Below are 20,509 nucleotides of genomic sequence, written 5' to 3' on the forward strand. Positions count from 1 at the left end.
CAATAGCTCTCGAGATAGAGCACTCTTGTAACCGTGATCATGATCATCAATATCAATGAAGCAGGATGTAGGCTTTTACCTCCACCGTGAGGGGCCGAACCTGGGTAAAAACATCGCGTGTCTCGTCCCGCTCAACCCCTCTCAAGCTACCACATAGATGCGTTGGCCTCGCGACTAAGTCCTGATACTAAGAACATCTGCCGTGACAATTCCACGACAGTTGGCGCCCACCGTGGGGCTAGGCGCACAGTGGTGTTGAGTTCTTGGAGGGATCTTTCCCAGGGATCGAGAAGCTCGTGATTATCGGATGAGAAAGTGCCGACACGGAAAGCCCGCGGGGTAACCCGGCAGTAGACAACCTTGGACAGACAGCCTCGGACAGAGCCGATAAGAGAATTTAGGTTGCGAGCGTGGCCGCGCGGGACGAGGGGATCCACCTGGATCGATTTCCTTCACGGTGTTCTACAAAAATCGCCGAGACCGACAGGAAGATTCCCTTGACACCGTTGCAGAAATCTACCAAAGGAGACTCGTTTTCCGGGTCGGAGGCAGAGTTCGCGATAGCCGTGCGTGGACAGTCAAGAAAATATAGCCGCATCTTACCATCTACGGATAAGTACACAAGACCTGAATTATTGCTAGTACTGGTACATGTCAGATCCAGAAGGTTCTCCCAAACGGAGTCATCCATAGTTTGCTACGTGCAGACCGGGTCAAATCAAAGAAAAAGAGGGACACGGGTTAACTTCCACCACTGCTACAGCGTATTCCCGAGATGGACAGGGGTTCAGAGGATTTTTTTTCTTTGGTTAAGTGGTATGCCGTACGCCGTGGAATCGGTCCAATGGCAAGTCTCCGCTGAGAAAACAGATCTCTGCTAACCGTTCCAAAGTACTACTAGTATCATGGGCATTAAAAAGGATGAAAAAAAATCATCAGAAGGAAAGATGCGGTCTGCCAGGTTGGAATGCTACTAGTATACGTGATTTTGGAGAGTACTACTTGAGTACATCACGTGAGAAAAAAAAGGAGGGGGGGCTATGAGGGCGCTCGTAGGACAAGCTACTACTATTACAGAGCAGGGGTATACGCCTGTCACATCTTTTCAAGGTTGCGAACTGAAGAGGCAGAGTCTCTGAGGATAAGAACAATTGACAGCAAAAACATATAGCAGCAGATTGCACCACCTGGGCAGTGTGTAGCAAAAACAATAAAGACGAGCCGTCCTTAAAGCAGTAATGATAAGCCAGCATCGGTGCATCTTACGAGGAAATTTTTACCTTGCACACGGATCATTTGTCGTCCGGATAAATCAGGTGATATTTATCCAAGTCTACTTTTAACACATATTGTTTTTTATCAAAAAACAATTTATCTTTGTTGCAATGTTTTTATGCAGGATAGTTATTTATGACAAATGTATTGTTATACCGCGGACATGGAGCGCGTGCCAGCATAGTTTTGAAGTGGCATTCTTCCGGGCCATGCTGCTCGACGGATACACATGCAAATCGCCGCCCTCGCTGTTCGGTTTACATCCGTCCACGAATGCGGCCGACTCATTATCCGCGCCGGTTTACAAACATCACGGCCGACTCACCCGTCCACACCGGTTTACCACACTGCGGCCGGTTCACCCGTGATTAATTTCAGCTTCATACAGTTATCATCAACTTCATGGCGGGTTATTTCCGGCCTAAACACATCAGGTAATACCCATATGAAATATATTTTATTAAGCACATATTATTTTTATCAAAGAGCAGTTTATCTTTGCCTTGGTCTGCAATACTGTTTATGCAGGAAAATTGTTCATTACAAATGAGGCGCTATGTTACGGGCACGAAGCACGCGCTAGCAACGTTCTGCACTGGCGTTTCGTCCGTGTCCTACCACCCGGTGAATGAACGTGAGAAGGTCGCCGTCCCTGTGGCCCGGTTTACATCAGCTTGCCGGGACCGCACCCGCGATTAACTCGCCCGACTGTGCCGGTTTACGACACCGGTGCCGATTTTCCCCGTCCGCACCGGTTTACAATGCCGCGGCCGACTCATTTGTCCGAACCACTGATGTTGCGATCGTCTCTGCCGTCCGTCACTTGCGGCCTGGTCTACATCAACACACTGGGCCGCACCTGTCAGCATGAACTGTTTATTGAGTATGAGCAAGTCACCGCTTGGGAAGCCGGTTTTCTCTTCCAACAAATTGGAGGCAAATTATCATATATCATCAACCGTCGTTTGCACTGGATGGTTCATTGGGCAGGCGCACAAGTCACCGCCACTACTGTTTTAATTAACTTCAAATCGCCAGTTGGAAGGAACCATTGGCCGAGTTGCTGACACGGCTCATATGGGATCATTTATAACCCGCCGCAGTCACCTCAACCTTCTGTGGATTCACATCATGCTATCAACATCAATAATATACAAGTTATGCTGGTTTATATCACGGTCAAATATGGAGAGTCTCAAGCCAACTCCTTGAGTCACCTCTGAGACTCGGGGGCTACGATGACATGACTCAGCAAATGTTGCCGGTTTCAGCCGGTTTAAGAACCCCAGGATGATGGAGGGAAAGATAACCCAGTCCTGGAGGCTACTGTTATATTGATGAAAGTTTAAAGGCCGTCAGAAAATTTCCAGTTTAGAAAGTATATGACAGTTACAAAATCCCGGCTCAATGAAGAAGATCCGGGTCATCAGAAAGGATTCCGGTTTAAAATCCGGCTCAAGGGAAGTCAGTCTGACTGCAGCTCTCAAATATCCGGTTTACAGTCCGGTTCAAGGGAAATCTGTTCTCCCACAAAGCTCTGGAGCGCTCAAATCCGGTTTAACAATGTCCAGTTCAAAAAGGAATTAACTTCTCGCAAGTTCGAGTTTAAAGGTCGTCAGAAAATTTTCCGGCTGAAAATGAAGATTCCGGCTTAAAATCCGGTTCAAGGGAAAGATGTCTCCCACAAAGCTTTGAAGCTCTCAATATCCGGTTCAAGATCCCGGTTCAAAAAGAATTTATCTCTTGCAAAAAGTTAAAAATTTCCGAAGAGGACCTGCTGCCACGATGCGCGGTTCAAACATGGGTATCCCGCCTTACTGGCCTGACATATTATTGATCACATGGGGGCGTCTGCTTCATAAAGCGGGGTCTCTGTTCTTTTACATCATGTGTGGTTACACGGAGTTGTTCTAAAGCGGCCTCCGGTTTACCCCTTGAGTTAGCTTTTCAAAAGCATCATGTTATATCACTTGGGGGCTTGGTTGCGTCCGAACCATAGCAACACCATTTGGTAGGCGAAAAACCACAATATCATTTGGGGACTTGTGGCCATGTCTGAACCATAGTCACGCCTCTTGATAGGCGAGAGCCACCAGATCACTTGGGGACTTGGTCAAGTCTGAACCAGTCATGCCTCTTGATCGGCCTAAGGCCACAGAATCACTTGGGGGCTTGGTCGAACCCGAACCATTGCCATGCCACTTGATCGGCATAAATGCCACGGTTTCATTTGGGGAACTGGCTGACTTGAACCATAGCTACACCTATCGGGAGCTTGGTCGTGTCCGACCATGGTAACGCCATCTGATCAGCTCAAATAAGCCTCTTTTTGCAACGGTTTTATCATTGCCTTTGCTTCACAATTTTCTTTGATAGATATTTCTTTCTTTTTGTTGCGTTTTTAAACCGACATTTATTCAACCGGTTCGACTGTCAATTACAAATGGACGGGACACGGTCAAATCTTAATCCGGAGACTATCTGCCCGGTTTTATTTTATGTTACCATCTTATTATGGAGTAAACCGGTGTTTATCAACCCGGCTCAGCTTTCAACTACAAGTTGTCAGTACACGATCAAGTTATAATCTGGAGACTATCAGCCCGGTCTGGTTTGACTACGAGTCGCCAGTATTATATATGGATAATCCGGTGTCTATCATAACCCGGTACGGTTTTATCATAAACCGACACAATAAGGAAAGAGTTATCAGTACTCGAGATTGGGGTTATCACCTTTACTACAAAAAGTTGGTAAAACCAACAATGTGATTCAATGTCACAGGTATGATATATTTCATATTTGATTATTCTTAAGTGCAGCCTTGGTTATAAACCGGGTTATATGTTGGGCATTATGACCCGTCCGGCGGTAAACCGCCAGGACACTTTAAACTTGTTGTATGCAGAAACAGGTTGAATAAAGCATAATTACAAATCACCGGTGTTTATTGAACCGACCTGGCTTTGGACTATAAGTCGCCAGTATATATTTGGATTGCACCATTGGAATTATGCGCTTATAAATCATTGAGTATATTATTCAAATCTTTAAATAGCCAACATGGCTGGATTTTTTATTATGGTTATCAACAGATGAGGTATTCAAAGTCGATTTAGCGCAATGGCTATTATTTTATCAATGGATATGATTTATTCTACTCCCTCCGTCCCAAAAAACATGTCGCGGGCGTAGTTCACTGGTAATTTTGCAAAAAAAACCTCATGGTTTCAAAAGTGTTTCAAACAAGTCCCTCCACCCCGTCTTCTTCCTCCGTCCGTCGCCTGCGCGTCGCCAGGGGCCGGCGCCATCCAGCTGCGTGATTCGCCAGGGGCCGGCGAGCCCAGCTGAGCTCCTTCGCCGTCGCCAAGTACATGCTCTCGCCGCCATCGGCAGTTACCTCCTCCACCGCCGCAGCCCAGACCTGCGCCGCCACGGTCCCCTCCCGCTGCGATTACCTGCGTGCGTTGCCGGAATCTCCCGCTACGTCTTCTTCGAGGCCGTGCGCGTCCCTCCTCGAGCTCCCCCGCATCCTCCTGAAGCCCGCGCACATCCTCCTCGTCCTCCCGCGCATCCTCTTCGAGCTCCGGCGCGTGCGCCGTCGTGATCCCCTACCGGCGTCACCGGAGCCTGCCTCCATGATCCGGTGGACCAGGAGCTCACGCACGTGATCCTCGATCTCCAGCGCGACCTCGTTGATCTCCCACGCCCGCGCACCCGTGCTGCTCCTTCTCCCCTGCCAACGCACCCGTGCGGCTGCTTCTCCCCTGTCGCCGGTGGTCTCTGCCCGTGCTGTTGCTGCTCCACTGACCCTGCCCATGCTGCCGCTGCTCCACTGACCCTGCCTGTGCTGCTGCTGCTCCATTGAGCTGCCCGTGTTGCTGCTCCTTGACCCTGCCTGTGCTGCTGTTGCTGCTACTCTGCACCCTGAAGAAGGTACAGTAAAACTGTGAGATGGTGATGTAAAACTTCAATTGGTACTTCTACTTATGATGGTGATGTAAAACTGTGTGTGACAAATGGAGCAGAAAAATACTTCTGCTTATGGTGAAGTAGAGTAGCATCTTGATCCAATTGGCAAATGGAGCAGAAAAATACTCCTATCCAAATGAAGAAATCTATTGAATTCTTGTAAAAATGTCTACTGAATTTGCTCCATGTTCTAAACAGAGTACTCCTATAGTAAAGATGCTTCAAGATGGCCCTCTATAAATTTGTCACAAAAGGTATAGGCTAGAGTTCAGACCTCCCAGCCTTTTGCATATTTTGTTATTCAAGGGATGCACCAATATCAGGAGGTCTGCAATTTGAGGCTAAAAGTTTCAGAGATGAAAAGTTGCTCTAATATCAGGAGCATTGAGCCTACATGAAAAATTAATGTCAATATCAGGAACTAATTCAAATATGTTGGACAATATAAGGAACTAATTACTGAAGCAAGGAAGTGTTAACTGAACTGAAACTAAATGACCATTTAAAATGACAAACTACTCCTAAGTGTGATGATTGCAACACAAAATCTGCTTTTGAACTGAAATCTAACTGAACTAAAATCTGCTCCTGCGGAGAGAAAAACAAAAATAAGCATCAGTTCAACCATGCCAAAGTATTTCCAAATCTGTTAAGCACTTGTCATGTCATAATCTTGGAGAAGGAAGAAGCAGTACATAGGAGATTCAGAACAGTAGCTAGGTAGATAGTCACAGTACACAAATTCATGCTTGTGTGTAAAAGTTCACTAGTAATCTCTGTGTGCTGTTGTAAACAAAGATTGCAAGAAGATCTCAATCTTACTGATTGTTGTTGCGTGAGTATTATTGAGATCTTACTGATTGTTGTTTTTCTTCTTTTTCAGTTTATTTCCACTATATATACCCAGTCACCTAGGCAATACCAAAATGATAGAAAACCACTAATTTGGTTAGTTGAATTTGTTTCTGATAAGAATAAACCTAAAGAACAAGGAACTTCACTTTAACTAAAACTGAATTGTTAGAGGAGTATAACTTTTCTGCAATCCTCTGTGTAATTTGAAAAGAGGCTCATTTGTTAGAGCAGAGTAAGCGTATTATTGACACTAGTGTACCTTGGAGAGGCCCTTGAGATGGGTCTTGCCCTGTTCACAATGGCAATAAGGTCACAATGTTCTGAAATTAACAGGAGTTGTACCACAAACAGCAGCAGATCACTTAACAGCATTACATAAAGTTAAGCAAAATTAGTCATAAAAAATGAAGTTGATAAACTAATGACATAAACTTCAAAATTGGTCATGATGGATTGGAGTTCTTTCTGAAATGACAGGAGTTGGAAGTTTCATAAGAAATGAAATGGTGTTACAAAGGAGCAGCTTCATTTCTTAGTCATAACATTTCTTAGTCAGTAGTTCACATTTTTGTAATGCTTGCAACACTCCTGTCATTCTACTCATTTTTTGTGTGTGTATCCTTGTTATGGTACCATGATGTACTCATCTTTTTTCATTGATAGCAGGAGTATGGATTTGAACATGATGCCTCAAGAGGAAGATGATGAAGGTATTAATTTGAATTTGATGCCTCAAGAGGAGGAACCTCAAGTGGCAGAGAATGTAGTTATGGATTTGAACTTGATGCCTCAAGAGGAAGACGATGAAGATATGAACTGGATGCCTCAAGAAGATGAAGGGAAAGAGGATGAAGCTCAAGAAGAAGAGGATGAAGTTATGAATTGGATACTTCAAGAGAAGAGAAGAGAATTGTCAGATAAGGAGAGGCATGGTGTTTACTTTGCCTTGCTAGTAATCGAGCTCAGAGATGGGTCTATTCAACCAGACGACAAGCTGCTAGTCTCAAACCTGTTGGACATAAGTGTACGATCTATTGAAAGAATCTGGGAATAGGCTAAAAAGCAAATTGCCGATGGCAAAGAAGTAGATGTCTCAAGCAAGAAGCTAGGAAGGTCTGGCCGAAAGAGAAAGGAGCTGGATCTAGAGAGGACCTCAACAATCCCACTGAATAAAAGAAGAACAATTCGATCTCTGGCACGGTCTCTAGGTGTGGCCCGATCGACCCTACATAAGAGGTTCCAGTTGAATGAGCTCAACCGCATCACAAGCACCGTGAAGCCTCACCTCAAGCTAGAGAAGAAGCTTGCGAGATTGAAATTTTGTATGTCCATGGTCGATGACAATTCGATCTCAACTTCTCGGGCTATGTTAAAACCAATGACGAATATGGTTCACATCGATGAGAAGTGGTTTGACATGACGAGAGTGAAGAATAGTTACTATGTACTTCCAGGAGAACCCGAACTGAAGCGCACCGTGTCAAACACTCACAGGATTGGGAAGGTGATGTTCCTAACAGCTGTTGCCAAGCCTCGATATAACAATGAGGGGGAGCTAACATTCGATGGGAAGATCAGCATTTGGGCATTTGTCGAAGAGACTGAGGCAAAGCGGACAAGTCAAAACAGAACAAAGGGAACAAAAGTGTTGACATAAGTGAAAGTAACCAGGCCTGTGTGCAGAGATTATCTAATCAGTAAGGTTATCCCGGCAATTCAAGATAAGTGGACTGACGATGATGAGGGAGCAACAATATTCATCCAACAGGATAACGCAAAGCCTCATGTCCTTCCCAATGATGTAGCTTTTCGAGAAGCTGTGGAACAAACTGATCTTGACATCCGATTGCTACAACAACCCCCAAATAGCCCTAAGTTAAATTGTTTGGACCTCTGCTTCCATAGCTCTCTCCAGTCTCTAACCGACTGCAGATCACCTACAAACATCCAGGAACTGGTACAGGGTGTGGAAGAGGAATTCGAGAACTACGATCCCGACAAGTTGCACAGAAGCTTTATCACATTAGAAGCAGTTATGTTTGAAGTTATGAAAGACAAGGGAGGAAATCAATATAAGTTGCCCCACTTGCACAAGGATCGCTTTCAGAATGCTGGAATGGAAATAACCGGTGTATATTGCGATAGTCAGGTAGTTGTTGATACTAGGGCCATTATAGAAGAAATGGAAATTGCAATAGGAAAAGAAAATTAAAGGAAAGAATTGGCTAGAGAAGGGAAAAGAAAGAAAATTAAAGGGAAGGGAAGGGAAGTGAAGTGAAGAAATGGCCAGAGAAAGGAAAAGAATGTAGCCAAGAGGGGACAATGAGGCCCTTATGTCATGTAGTCAGGTAGTTGTTGATACCAAGTGCTCCTTGTGTATGTCTTGTGTAATCTTGTGTCAAAAGGGGACAAAGAGGCCATTATGTCATGTCCTTGTGTATGCCTTGTCTAATCCTTGTATATCAACTCCTCATTGGAATTTATTGGAATTTGGGTTATTTGGATTAATTGAATTATCTGTGTTATTTAGATTAACCGGATTAATTTGGATTATTTATATTAATTTGGGTTATTTGGATTTATTTGAATTGATTTTAGTTATTTGAATTAATTTAAAATATTTGGATTTATTTGAATAATTTGGATTAAAACTGAATTTGGGCTAACTTATAATCCAAATATAGATCTGATCAACAATAGAAAAATAGAACATGTACTATCAATACAGGTTTGGACTTGTACTGTGAATAGAAAAAAATGAAGCAAAACTCTTGCAAATTTTCAGTTTCAAACTGGGACAGCAGTATAACATCAAGCAAAACTCTACCAATGTTCACTATTCATTGCTGGCTTGGTCAGATCACTTGCTTGTTGATATCACTTGATATCACTTGCTTGTTGCATTCCTACCGAGATTGATTATCTCTTGGCAAGCAAGGCCTTTGCTAATCTGTATGCTTGTCTAGTTATGTCATCCAATCTTTGGAAGACCCCATTTGCCTCTCCTGAATGAACTAGTGAAAGTAAGACCATGTCATATTTTTCCTGACTATAAACTGCTGTGTAATTGACATGTTCCATCAATTGTTAAGCTAGTCTTTGATTATAATCCTCAGGCCAGCATAACTAAGTCTTTACATTTCATTATTTTTCAGAATGTCTGAACAACTGCAAGATACTCAATTGAACTACGACGTCTGCAGATGCTGGATTTGAGGGCAACTGGTGTAAAAGAGCTACCATCCAGTATTGTTAAGCTTACAAAATTGAGGTGTCTGCTTATTAACAGATCCAAAGAAGTGCTAGATAAGATTATTGGGAAACTACATGCTCTAGAGGCTGGTTAGTTGAATTTGTTTTTGATAAGAATAAACTTAAAGGACAAGAAACTTCACTGGAACTAAAACTGAATTTGTGATACACACAACAAACATAACTTTTCTGCAATTCTCTGTGTAATTTGAAAAGAGGCTGATTTGTTAGAGCAGAGTAAACCTTGGAGAGGCCCTTGAGATTGGTCTTGCCATGTGCATCCTCCAGCACCAGGACCTCCTGCTCCTTGGGCTACAGCAGATCGAAGAAGCAACACCAGCACTTCCATGCCACTTATCTGAAGAAGCAACACCAGCACTTACAGGACAAAGAACAGAGACAGAACCATGGTGGTCAGCAAGCAAGCACGCACGCACCTCTCCTGCATCCATCCCAATGCACTGGCTGTCAATGGCCGCCGCGAGCTCCATCCCCCTCGTTCCCGATCCCCACTCTCCCTCCCCGAGCGCGTCGCCCCTGCAGCCTCCCGTCGCCCGCCTCCTCCCTTCCGCGCCGTGCCTCCCCACGCTACCACCAGAGGGGCCAACTCCGGCGGCCCCGGCGCCCGCGCCAAGCTGCTGTCAGGTCCCGTGTCGCCATCCAAGACCCCGCTGGCCTCCCCTGCTTCTGTTGCGCGGGAACGACGCATCAAGCGCCCGCCTACAGCCAAGCCGCCAAGGCCTTGCTCTGCCGTCTGCCACTCCGTCGACCCTGCCTCCATGGCCTTGCTGCCGCTGCCATCCCTCAACTCCTTCTCCAGCGAGCCCCGTGGCCGGTCTGCACCGCCCTTGCCGGACTCCATCCTTGCTCCGCCGCCACCACGCTCGACCCCAAGACATGAGGTTGTTGTTGGTGGTCCGGATCCAACGCCTCCGGGCTCGCCGACGCCGGTTCCGACACAGCCGAAGCAGAGCGCGGCGGTAGCTGGGGAAATCGAAAATTTTTATGACGAAGGGGGGAGCTTGGTGAGGCAGGCGAGTGGCAGCTGCGGCGGTGGAGCAGCAGGCAGCTACGGCAGGGGAGCGGGGGAGCGGGGGAGCTGTGGCGGCGGGGACAGGGCAGCTGCGGCGGCGTGGAGGAGCGAAGTTATGGCGGCGGGGAGCAGCGGAGCTGGGGATTCTGTTGGAGGAGCAAGACGAGGAGCGCGGGTTCGGTTGGGAGAAACTGGAGGGCTTTTTTGCAAAACTTCCCTCGCGACATGTTTTTCGGGACGGAGGGAGTACAATGGAAGGAATAGTCCCGAGTCGCTGCAGGCTTACGACCCGGCACTTGGGGGCTACATTATTCAAACTAAGATTACATGCAAGTCTCATGTCGCTGCAAGCATGCACCATGACACTTGGGGGCTAATGCAAAGTCATTTTTACTAGTCTTATTGAAGACCCGAATCATCAAATCGTAATGAGCCGGCCCTTGGGGGCTACCAATTGCTCATGTCAACAATTCGAGGTACAAAGCTTTTAATCCATTATATCGAAGGGTCCACTGCTCAGTTGGTAAAGCACAAGGCTCTTAACCTTGTGGACGTGGGTTCAAGCCCCATGATGGGAGTTACATCATATGATATTATTTTCATTGAAGAATACATCGAGTCCCAGCTCAATATTATCGTATTAAGCCGGCCATTGTGGGCTACACTAGTTGAAGTTTTTTATGAGCATCAAGCAATTACAAGTCCCAGGTGGCTGTAAACATGACAACCCGGCACTTGGGGGCTACATATATGGAGTATTCAGTTTTGAGATGAACAAACCGGATTTCTTCAAGATTGAAACACTTAATGAGCAAGTCTTAAGTTATCACTATGTTCTCCTCTTAAGACTTGGGGGCTACAGGTATTATGCATATAAAGGAGGAATATCTTCATTTTATCAATTTTGAGCACATCAGGAAGATCAATTACATAACCCGGTGTTGACAACAATTATGACCCGGTGCCATCAATATTTATAAACCGGCCATTTTGGTAATATTAAACCGGCAAGTTTTACATCTTCAAACCGGCTGAATATCAGATAAGTATTTTCAGACCCGTATTTCTTAAACCGGCGGAGCTGAATCAAAGGAGTTATTCTTCACAATATTTCTTGGTGACAAGCCAATGTCGGCAAATTGATTATGAAGCTAGTCTGTTGACCCGGATTTCCCAGAAGGAGGAAATAACAAGGACTTAAGGATGATCAGGTACCGGTTTACAAATATTCTTAACCCGGAGCATAACCTGTCAAATTTGTTCTTGTGTTTATTTTGCAGCATAAGTTTACCATGAATAAATCCAAGCTAAACTTGGGGGCTAATGTCGGGGATATACCCCGCGGTGTAAACCGGCCGGAGGTTAACCCGGCCGGACTTGGCGGTTTATCTGAAGACCCCGCTGATACTTGGCGAGTTACTGGCGACCCACCCTGACCTGGCGGTTTACAAGCAACCCACCTGGTCATTATGACTCACTGGTGATCCGGCGTGCGGGACAGATGGATGACAAGGCCCAAGGCCCAGAAGGCCGGTTCACGTTTAACGGTGGGCCGGTTTAAGAGGAAAGGCATGAGGAATATTTGTCCTACAAGGAGTTAAGACCTGGACTTATATCCGGTTTGTATTAGAGATAGACTAGTCCTAATCCTAATAGGACTCTACATGTAACCCGCCCCTCCAACATATATAAGGAGGGGCAGGGCTCCCCAAAGGGGGGACAAGATTGACAGGTTCCACAAGTTGGACAAGTTAGGTTTAGACAATAGCTCTCGAGATAGAGCACTCTTGTAACCATGATCATGATCATCAATATCAATGAAGCAGGATGTAGGCTTTTACCTCCACCGTGAGGGGCCGAACCTGGGTAAAAACATCGCATGTCTCGTCCCGCTCAACCCCTCTCAAGCTACCACATAGATGCATTGGCCTCGCGACTAAGTCCTGACACTAAGGACATCTGCCGTGACAATTCCACGACATTCTCCAAGATAACTGAAATATTGGAGGAAAAATATTAAAATCAAATATTTGTTTATTTGGATGTTATTGCAATTTTGTTTGCATTAGAAAAATTGCACGTTTTTCAAAATTGCATTTTAGGGCCAAGAAAATGTTCATCTCATTCTAATATTTTATTTAGACGGTGAAAATTTATTTTGGCATTTTTAGATTTTTTTTTATTTTTTTTAGGATTTTATTTCGGTCGGTGAAATTATTTAAAAAAGAAGGGTTCCCGCGCCGACTGGGCCTAAGGCCCAGCCGCGCCAGACCGCCGCCGCCTCCTACGCGCGCGCTGCCGCCGCCGCCACCCGGACCGGAGTCCGAGTTGGACTCCGCCTCCGCCGCGCCTTGCCCCCTCTTCCAAGTCGCCGCCCCCGCCCCTTTATATACGCCGCCACCCCGCCCCAACACCACACCACCACCGCCGCCCGCGCCGCCTAGCCACCGCCGCCGCTGCCGAGCGCCGCTGCCCCTAAGCCGCCGCCCCGCCGGACCTCTTGCCGGAGATAGCCGCCGCGCCCCGCCACCGGTTTTTTTTATAAAGACCGTTCTGTTTTTTTAGAAACCCTAGATCCTTTTTTTGGATTCGCCGGTTTTTCTCGGTTCTTCTAGTTAGCGGACGTTCGTCCGAACGTTCGTTTTAATGAACGGTTCTTCGCCCGTTAGTTACAGCTAACGAACGCTCGTTCGTTAGTCTGCTCGTGAGTTTTCTTTTATCGGATTTATTCCACGATTTTTCTCTGATCGCGATTTCTGATCCGATCTTAGTTCTGTTTTTCTTTTCGCTCGTTAGTCGGAATCAGGCGATGAAGTGCCTAGAGTTTCATCCTGAAACCCTCTTTTCGTTTAACCAACTCAAACAAGTTTTCTCTACTGTAAAATTTGACCTAGTTTCAGATTAGTAAACGAAGCTTCTTTCTTTCACCGTTTGAGTTTCTTTGCTCCGTTTGATTTGATTCTTTTTGCGAACCGGAGTTCTTAAGTTGAAACTTCTGGTCAACCTCTTTTGTTTGAGTTTTTCTTGTGCATCGTTGCTTGTTACTTATGTATGCTATTGTTTCCTTGCGATAGAACACCCGGAGTGCGAAGCGTGCTACTACGAGTCCCTAGGTTTCGCAGATCCTCAGCAAGGCAAGTAACACTTTGATCATAGCCCTTTTATCACCCAGTTTTTATGCATTAGTTCAAATCCTCAAACATTGCATGATTAGGATGTCATTAACTTGTGGTTGGGAAGTAGTTGATGAGGTAGAACCTATTACCCTGCCATATTCAAACCCTTAGGAGTTACTTCTACGCGTTGCTTCTATTACTATGCTATGCTATGCTATGCTCATAGACGTGGTTTGGGTTTGAGTGAAATCCATGACAGATGTGAGCTTGTTAATTAATGGTTCAACTTAAGGTGGCAACTTAAATTAAAATCTGGGTGGATTGAGGCTCCTGGAGTACCCAGTGTTGCCTGTATTTTTGGAAATCCCGGGGTACCCGTGTGATCTTCCTATGGACCGCCACCCAGGTTCAAAGGGAACTGAGATGATTCATGCTAGAAACTTCCGTGTGCAGCCACAAGCTATTATGGGCTCTAGCATAGTTGAGTAAGTTACGTGAAGCTCTTGAAGAGGCAGATCAGCAGGTAGTGGGATGTAGGTTTGGTATGGTCTGTCCGGAGTAGAGAGTTAATGTTTCTGAAAGATTGTGTCTCGGTCATTTGTTTCTCAAACACCCTATAGTGCGAGAAATCCAACGGAGGCGATTGAGTCTTGTGGGGAAAAGTGCGCAAACCTCTGCAGAGTGTACAATCTAATCATGGTTAGCTGTGTCCCCGGTTATGGACAATTCTTGAGTATCTAGTACTTGGGTTATCAAAAGTATCTCATCATGTTTAACTAATATTGTTGGGTTGTTAATCACTTTAATTGGGATTGAGTTGGAGGAACCTTCTCAATGTTGTTTCAACTATCATGATAGTTAAATAAAAATCTATTCCTTTGTTGTAGGGAAAAATTGGCTTTTCGCAAAACTGTAACCATAGAGCTTTCCACCAGCCAAATATGCATGTAGTGATAGCATTATTTTGTTCTTGCTCTACTAGGTTACATTGCCAGCATATTCCATCTGCTGACCCGTTTTCGGGCTGCAACGTATTATGTTGCGGACTTTTCAAACGAGGAGTAAGGTTCATTAGGTTGTTGCCGTGTAGCTCAGCTATGTCGTTGGAGTTGATGGACTCACTTTATCTTCCAAGCCTTCCGTTGTTATCGTATTAGATGGCCTTAAGCCATATTGTTGTAATAAGTTCTCTCTCTTGAGACATTCGATGTAATAAGTGTGTGATTGCTACTCTGTTATAAATCCTTCGAGTACTGTGTGTGTCAGCATTACCGATCCAGGGATGACACTGAAGCATAGAGACTTGACCATGTGAGGTCGGGTCGCTACAATTATGCATTTATTGATGATACTGATTGGGATTATTAGTAGTGTCAGGTATTCAATTTTTTTATGTTGTACTTGATGATGATACACTTAAGTGATATACATATTATTATTCATGTTGGTATTTTTTTATGTTGTACTAATTTCGTTTGCTCTTTGTCATGGAAGGTGTTGAAAGATGGTGGGTGCTGGTCGGGAGCGCTCCGAGGCCCCTTCTTCGTCGGCGCGTGGTGAGAGGTCTTCCATTCCACACCCACCTCTCCTCCGAGCATTGCTGGACAGTATGGCGACACCGTCGGGCCCTTCTTCATTGACCGCGGTGCCCAGCAGGGGACGAGGTAAGAAGAAGAGAGGAGCTGGAGCACGTGGTCACGGGAGAGGACGTACGGTGACTGCTAGGGCGCCTTCCTCGCCGCCACCCCCAGCTGTTTCACCCGAGCACGTGACTGCTAGGGTGGACTCGTCCGAGGAGGAGGCTACACGGACTCCGGTCCATGAGCCTCCGGTCCACGGGCCTTCGGCCCACGAGCCTCCGGTCCACGGGCCTTCGGCCCACGAGACCCCAGAGGAGCACATGTTTGGATGGGGTACCTGGCCGGATCAGCTTGAGGAGCCGAGTGGCCATGCTGATGATGGCGGGGAGCCGACTGATATTGAGGAGGAGGGGGGCACCGTCTACCAGCATTGTTGTACACGGCTCCCATCTGTGCTGGCGACCCGCAAGCAGAGGTGGTTGATTTTCCCTGATGGGGAGAGGTAAGTGCATTTAATCTTTTTGTACCTTCCGCATTCATGTTTCTTCAAATAACTAATGCGTTGGCCTTGTCATGCTGCAGGGGTTCGGACCACCATCATAGTGTCCGCCGGCCCAACTCCGTCCTTGGAGTTCTTTGTCGGTAAAACTTCCCGGGGTTTGTCACGTTGCCTGCTGAGGGTCGGCTTCCAAAGCTTGGATTGAGTTGGGAGCACTACTTGGCTGCTTCGGCCCCGCCGGGTGAGATTATTGACGGTGTCTTGTGCAAGACGAGGGCAGACGTGGTGATCAGAAAGTTGTGGGTAATTTCTCCTTTACACAATTAAAAATCATCAACTAGCTAGTTGTTAATTGTACTAATAAATATTGTCTCATTTGATTGCAGACATTCTACAGGTGTGAGGAGGGATACGAGGAGGAAGCGGCAAATGTTATCGATAACGTCTGCAAGCGCCTACTACAGAACTTACGGCACGAGGCTCGGGTGTAGTCTGTTCGAGACTACTATGCCTCGCGTGGTATCAAGAAGACCAAGCCGGCGTGCCGCAAGAAGTTCTTGAGTAAGGAGGAGTACATGAAGGTAATTCTTAAGGCCTTGTACTTAGTTCCTTCATTTAGTAATTCATAGTCGTAGCGCTCAAGTTTCTATTTGCTAACTTAGGCCCCTCCGAGATGGTGTGCAGATCAGATGGATTGTTGGGAGGTGTTGGTCAATGAGTGGTGCTCAAAAGAATGGCTAGCCCTCCACAACGAGGCCAAGGACAAACGTGCCCAAATGGAAGGTGTGCCACACCATCAAGGCAGCTCCAACTTATATCAGTTCGGGCGGAACTGGGTATGTGGTTTGCTTCATGATTCATGCAATTCATTCATCATGCTAGCTTTAGCCCTTTAATTACTAATTTACTTTGTTTCTCTCTTTCAGGCATGCTACAATAAGGCGGATAAGGTGCCAGAGGTGTACGACCTGTATGCCATGGCCCACACTGCCTCTTACAAGAAAGCCAAGGCATTCTCTCTGTCTGACCTCGATGATCCAAAGAACTTCACCAACATCTCCTCCCACGACAAGCTCATGAAATATAGAGATGAGGGGAAGCCTAGGAAAGGGGAGGACTTTAACCCGAGCCAGGGTCCCATTGATACAGAGCTGCTGATGATATCTAGTGGCGGGAGGTCCCATGGGAGATGGACTTATCCATTGTCCTAACACTCTCCCGGAGATCAAGGCGCGCTAGTCGAGCTCCGCTCCTAAGATAAGGCCTCGTGAACGTCCAGTCCAACTCGCCTTCAAGGTTAGTCATACGTACTCAGCTATCTTTCTCCATTACATTTTGTGCGCTTCCATCAATGATTACAAACGGTCATGTGAGTGGTGTTGCAGGCTACTATACAGAGTGAGAGAGATAGAACGGAGAAACTTCTGGTGGAGGCGGCAGAGAGGCAGCGGGAGTTGGAGGAGAGGACGACAAAGATGTTGGAGGAGGAGAGGGCACGGAATGACATGCAGGCAAGGGTCATGTACGAGCTCCTTGTGGTAAGTTTCTTCTGCAGATTAGCCAAAACATTCATCTAGTGTTTGTCTCATTACTAACTAGTATGACTGAGTTGTCAAAACCAAATGTACAGTCTGTGTGTGAGAAGTGCGGTCAGACCGCTCCGCCGGTGCCAGTGATTGCTCCTGGGACCATGGTGAGTTTAATTTGAATGGACATTACTTGCTAGTCTTAATATTTGAGTGTCATCATGCTAATGAGACATTGGAAATGATCTTTGGTGCAGCGTAACTCCAGACAAGCATCGCACGATCCTTCTCCAGCTACCGGCATGAGCCAGCCCGCTCCTACACCTCCAGATCACGGTAAGTTTCTCTAGTGTTTTGCTTAACAAATGCATAAAGACCTAGACTTAGATTTATTTCCTCCAATATGCTTACCATAATGACCTAGAGTTAGCTTCTTTTCCTCCAAAATGACTTAATAAGCTTACTGACCTCCAAAACCATCCATTTTACCTAAGTTAGCTCTAAAACGGTCTGTACTTAGCTTACTTATGTCAAAAATTGCATAATTAGCTTAGTTAGCTCATAAACGATCCATTTTACCTATGTTAGCTCTAAAATGACCCATTTTACCTTAGTTAGCTTATAAATGATCCATTTTACCTAGATTAACTCCTAAATGGTCCGTTTTACCTACGTTAGCTTTAAAATGACCCATTTCACCTAGGTTAGCTCCAAAATGAACCATCTTACCTAGGTTAGCTCCAAAATGACCCATCATACCTAGGTTAGCTCTAAAATGATGCTTTTTACTAAGTTAGCTCATAAACGATCCATTTCAACTAAGTTAGCTCATAAGCGATCCATTTCACCTAAGTTAGCTAAAAAACGATCCATTTCTCCTAAATTAGCTCATAAATGATCCATTTCAACTAATTTAGCTCATAAACGATCCATTTCACCTAAGTTAGCTCATAAATGATCCATTTCACCTTAGTTAGCTCATAAACGACCCATTTCAACTTAGTTAGCACATATATGATCCATTTCACCTAAGTTAGCTCATAAATGACATATACTTCTTGTTCTAGTCTTCTTCTTCTAGTCACCTTTTTTCTAACTTTCTTATTTGCCATTTTGCAGATTTCATTCACTTCACAGAAGCTAGCTTGCAATTATGGAGTGCTTGTTTTTTCTTTCATTCTCTTCAAGTATTCTTCTAGCTTGCTATGATGGAACTTGCTATCTTGATGAAACTTTGCATTGTAATATGTATGGATGGAACAATGTGTATGTGCAACTTGATGGAACTATATATGTATGTACGATGAAACTTATGTGCTGGATATGTCATATGTTTGCTGTTAAATAGCCCTGTGAAATATATATATATATATATATATATATGTCATATATATTTGCTGTCAAAATTGTTGCATTTAAAAAAACAGAAAAAATGAGGCAAAGCAGGATCTTTGTCGTCAGCCACTGATGGCAAAGCCACCTTTGCCGACAGCCGTGGATGGCAAAGCGGCCACATCTGCCTCCTGGCAACTGACCCATTTGGCCAGTTTGCCTACAGCGGAGGACGGCAAAGCTTTTTCCTACAGTGGCTGACGGCAAAGGCATGCCGTGTAGTGATGTCCAGCTAACATCATTGGGCGGACGGCAAAGGCCGAACAAATTTTGCCGTCAGCGGCGGACGGCAAAGGCTGTCGTTAGCCACCTAACGGACTAACAGCGTAATTATGGTCGTCTGCTTTCTTTGCCGTTAGCTGCTGACGGCAAAGGCCCCTTTGCCGCCAGTCGCCGAAAGCAGACAGCAAAGTAGCTCTTTGCCGATCCTTACTTTGCGGAGCCTTTTACCGTCAGCGGCAGACGGCAAAGACCTTTGCCATTCGCCGTTCCTGCCTTTGCCGTCTGCCGTGGCTGATGGCAAAGTAGCTGATTCCTGTAGTGATTTAGGGTTTAGGGTTTAGTGTTAGGGTTTAGCCTTGCCGACTGAGTCCGCCGGGATCAAAGCACATGGCCAGCCTTGGAGATTGAGATTTCTATTTTTAAATGTTGGCATCAAGATATCTAATATCCACAAATTTCACATTCAATTTTTTTGACCAAGGAATAAACATAAGAGTTTGATAGTATATAGATCGTAGGATCCATATTACTTGTCGCTTAAATGGATGTATTTAGATGTATTTCAGTGCTAGATACATCTGTTTGGACGACAAGTAATATGGATCAGAGAGAGTATCAGACTTTTCGTTATTTCCCTATGTATGGACAACATTTTGGTGAAATTTTGCAGTACTACTATCCACTCTATTGATGCTATAGGAACACTAACAATGATAACATCAAAAGTACCATTTGGATACTCATGTAATCATGTTTATGCCTCTAAAATTCAGACAAAATAGTCACACGTAATTTTTTTACAAGAATCATGCATGGTAGGCTACTCATGTGTTACAAAGAGTACACTGGAATTTTCCTCTATATAAGAACTGAATCATTTAAAACAAGAATTCCTATGTTTTTCCTTTGTTTCAAATCAGGTTTGTTGTATTTTTTACTATACTGCAATGAAATGAATATAAAATCTTATAACACAAATCAATGAGTTGTTTCTTATATAGTTCATCCAAACAGTACCTCTATGTGTAGTTCAAAGAGAATTTAAGTTCTTCTATAGAAAACAATCATTTGTACTCTCTATGTTGTGCTTGTTTAGTGTATCTAAATAGCTATATTGACTAGACTATTGACGTGACATTATATTTGCATGTTAGGATTTGTTCTCTGCTGGTAGTGACACAAGCTCTAGCACGGTGGAATGGGCAATGACTGAGCTTCTCCAAAACCCATCATCAATGTCTAGAGCTTGCAACGAACTTGCAGAAGTTATTGGATCCAAAATAAACATTGATGAAGATGATATTGTTCGGTTGCCCTATCTCCAAGCTGTTATAAAAGAGACTTTTAAACTTCATCCTCCTGGCCCGCTCTTGTTGCCACGCAAACCCGAGAGAACATTGCAAATAGCAGGTTACACAATACCTAAAGATTCACGCGTGTTCATAAACATATGGGCGATAGGTCGAGATAATGATGTATGGACTGAACCTGAGAAGTTTATGCCAGAGAGGTTCTTGGGTTCAACAGTTGATTTTAAGGGTGCCGATTTTGAGCTCCTTCCATTTGGTGCCGGACGTCGGATCTGCCCTGGAGTGCCATTGGCTATTAGGATGGTGCATTTGGTCCTCGCTTCGTTGTTAAATCAATTTAAGTGGAGTCTCCCTGTTGAGCTTGAAAGGGATGGGATTGATATGGAAGAAAAGTTTGGCCTATCACTTACGAAGGTCGTGCCTCTTCGTATTGTACCAACACCGATTCGAATTAGAAACAAAATGTGTCCCTACTAA

At 45.0% G+C, this 20,509-nt stretch overlaps 3 pseudogenes; 2 read left to right on the forward strand and 1 right to left on the reverse strand.

Annotated features, from left to right (window-relative positions):
* Positions 1-20,509, forward strand: part of LOC125534389 (geraniol 8-hydroxylase pseudogene) — a 68,960-nt pseudogene extending 48,451 nt beyond the window's left edge.
* LOC147987308 (uncharacterized) lies at positions 4,517-6,759 on the reverse strand (annotated as a pseudogene).
* LOC147987309 (uncharacterized) lies at positions 6,773-7,759 on the forward strand (annotated as a pseudogene).

Source organism: Triticum urartu, chromosome 2A, assembly GCF_056163025.1.
Source record: "Triticum urartu cultivar PI428250 chromosome 2A, HENAU_Tu73, whole genome shotgun sequence".
Classification (NCBI taxonomy): domain Eukaryota; kingdom Viridiplantae; phylum Streptophyta; class Magnoliopsida; order Poales; family Poaceae; genus Triticum; species Triticum urartu.